Source organism: Pezoporus wallicus, unplaced genomic scaffold (genome assembly GCF_028554395.1).
Source record: "Pezoporus wallicus isolate ANWC-B61680 ecotype Strahan unplaced genomic scaffold, APGP_CSIRO_Pwel_v1 contig_10295, whole genome shotgun sequence".
In the NCBI taxonomy this organism is placed as follows: Eukaryota; Metazoa; Chordata; class Aves; order Psittaciformes; family Psittacidae; genus Pezoporus; species Pezoporus wallicus.
Window position 1 is genome coordinate 1 of NW_026639289.1, and position 3,228 is coordinate 3,228.

Consider the following 3,228-nt stretch of genomic DNA (forward strand, 5'->3'; position numbering starts at 1 on the left):
TATCACACGATAACACACTATATTACACATATATCACGCGATAACACGCGATATCATGCGATATCACGCGGTAACACACGATAACACTCCATGATATCACACGATAACACACTATATTACACATATATCACGCGATAACACGCGATATCATGCGATATCACGCGGTAACACACGATAACACTCCATGATATCACACGATAACGCACTATATTACACCTATCACGCGATCACGCGATATCATGCGATATCACGCGGTACACACGATAACACGCGATAACACACGATAACACTCCATGATATCACACGATAACACACTATATTACACATATATCACGCGATAACACGCGGTAACACACGATAACACTCCATGATATCACACGATAACACACTATATTACACATATATCACGCGATAACACGCGATATCACGCGATATCATGCGATATCACGCGATATCACGCGATATCACGCTCTAACCCGTGTGTGCAGGCGCGGGACGTGCTCGCAGTGCCTCGCCCCCCCCAGCCCGTGCGCGTGGTGCGTGTCCACGCGGCGCTGCTTCTACTTCTCCTCCTACCTGGCCAAGTACCCCTATGGGGGGTGCCGGGCCTGGGTCGACAGGTGGGGGGCAATGGGGCAATGGGGGGCAGTGGGGCAATGGGGGGCAGTGGGGGGCAGTGGGGCAATGGGGGGCAATGGGGCAATGGGGGGAATGGGGGGCATGGAGGTAATGGGGGCAATGGGAGTCAATGGGGGGCAATGGGTGCCAATGGGTATCAATGGGGGTCAATGGGGTCAATGGGTGTCAATGGGTGCCAATGGGTATCAATGGGGTCAGTGGGTGTCAATGGGTGCTGATGGGTATCTATGGGTATCAATGGGTGCCAATGGGTGTCAATGGGTGCCGATGGGTATCAATGGGTGCCAATGGGTGTCAATGGGTGCCAATGGGTGTCAATGGGTATCAATGGGTGCCGATGGGTATCAATGGGAGCCAATGGATCCCAGCGGGTCCCAATGGGTGCCGATGGGTGCTAATGGGTGTCGATGGGTGTCAGTGGGTATCATTGGGTGTCAATGGGTGCCAATGGGTGCCAGTGGGTCCCCATGGGTACCGATGGGTCCCCATGGATCCCAATGGGTCCCAATGGGTACCGATGGATCCCAATGGGTCCCAATGGGTACCGATGGATCCCAATGGGTCCCAATGGGTGCCAATGGGTCCCAATGGGTCCCAATGGGTCCCAATGGGTCCCAATGGGTCCCCATGGGTGCTGCAGCGTGCACTCCCCCCCCGGCTGTGAACCCTGCCATCGCTTCCGCTCCTGCACCCAGTGCCTGCGGCGCCTCGAGTGCGGGTGGTGCGGGGGGCACCCCGAGCACGGGCGGTGAGGGGTGGACCCATAAGTGGGGGGGGGGGGGGACCCATAAGTGGGGGGGGGGGGGACCCATAAGTGGGGGGGGGGACCCATAAGGGGGGGGGGGACCCATAAGTGGGGGGACCCATAAGTGGGGGGGGGACCCATAAGTGGGGGGGGGACCCATAAGTTGGGTTGGGACCCATAAGTGGGGGGGGACACCCCATAACTTGGGTTGGGACCCATAAGTGGGGGGGGGACCCATAAGTGGGGGGGACCCATAAGTGGGGGGGATGGGGGGGGGGGGGGGGGGACCCCATAAGTTGGGTTGGGACCCATAAGTGGGGGGGACCCATAAGTGGGGGGGACCCATAAGTGGGGGGGGGACCCATAAGTTGGGTTGGGACCCATAAGTGGGGGGGACCCATAAGTGGGGGGGACCCATAAGTGTGGGGGGGACACCCCAATAATGGGGGGGATGCAATGGGGGGAACCTATGGGGGGGACCCCCACAATGGGGTGGGACCCCGATGGGGGGATGCAATGGTGGGACCCTATGCTCCCCATAAACCCCAATACACCCCATAGCTCCCCATAGACCCCAATACCCCCCATAGCTCCCCATAGACCCCAATACACCCCATAGCTCCCCATAGACCCCAATACCCCCCATAGCTCCCCATAGACCCCAATACACCCCATAGCTCCCCATAGACCCCAATACACCCCATAGCTCCCCATAGCCCTCCATAGCTCCCCCATAGACCCCCATATTCCCCTGGAGCCCCCCCTTAGGCTCCCCGTAGCCCCTCATAGCCCCCCATAACCCCCAATAGCCCCCCATAAACCCCCCATAGCCCCCAATAGCCACCATAGACCCCCCATAGACCCGTATAAACCCCCCATAGCTCCCCATAGACCCCCCATAGACCCCTATAGACCCCCCATAGACCCCCTATAGACCTCTCTAGACCCCCATAGACCCCCATAGACCCCTATAGACCCCCCATAGACCCCCCATAGACCCCTATAGCCCCCCATAGACCCCCATAGACCCCCTATAGACCCCCCCATAGACCCCCATAGACCCCCCATAGACCCCCATAGACCCCCCATAGCCCCCCATAGACCCCTATAGACCCCCATAGCCCCCCCATAGACCCCTATAGACCCCCCCAGCCCCCCCATAGACTCCTATAGCCCCCCATAGCCCCCCTTAGACCCCCCATATCCCCCCATAGACCCCCCCATAGACCCCTATAGACCCCCATAGACCCCCCATAGACACCCATAGAACCCCCCATAGGCCCCAATAGACCCCCCATCGCCCCCCCATCGTCCCCCATAGCCCCCCATAGACCCCCCATAGACCCCCATAGCCCCCAATAGCCCCCCATAGACCCCTATAGAACCCCCATAGCCCCCCATAGACCCCTATAGGCCCCCATAGACCCCCCATAGCCCCCCATAGCCCCCCCCTCTGTGCCCCCCAGGTGCCTGGAAGGGGACTTCTCCGGCCCGCTAGGGGGCGCCAACTGCTCGGGGGGGGCCTGGGCCTATGGGCGCTGCCCCAGCGCTGCCCCCTGCGGACACCAGGGGGAGCTCTGCCCCACGGCGTAAGAGGACTCTATGGTTGTCTATGGGGGGCTATGGGGGGCTATGGGGGGCTATGGGGGGCTATGGGGGGCTATGGGGGTCTATGGGGGGGCTATGGGGGGCTATGGGGGTCTATGGGGGGCTATGGGGGTCTATGGGGGGCCTATGGGGGGCTATGGGGGTCTATGGGGGGGATATGGGGGTCTATGGGGGGTCTATGGGGGTCTATGGGGGCTATGGGGGGTCTATGGGGGTCTATGGGGGGCTATGGGGGG

The 3,228-nt window shown here is 60.3% G+C and overlaps 1 long non-coding RNA gene across 1 annotated transcript; it reads left to right on the forward strand.

The window, feature by feature from the left end:
* The first annotated feature begins 498 nt into the window (after positions 1–498).
* LOC130601785 (uncharacterized) lies at positions 499–2,965 on the forward strand. Its single transcript, XR_008972750.1, has 3 exons — positions 499–620; positions 1,280–1,387; positions 2,851–2,965. It is a non-coding gene; the product is annotated as an uncharacterized LOC130601785 (long non-coding RNA).
* The last annotated feature ends 263 nt before the right edge of the window (positions 2,966–3,228 follow it).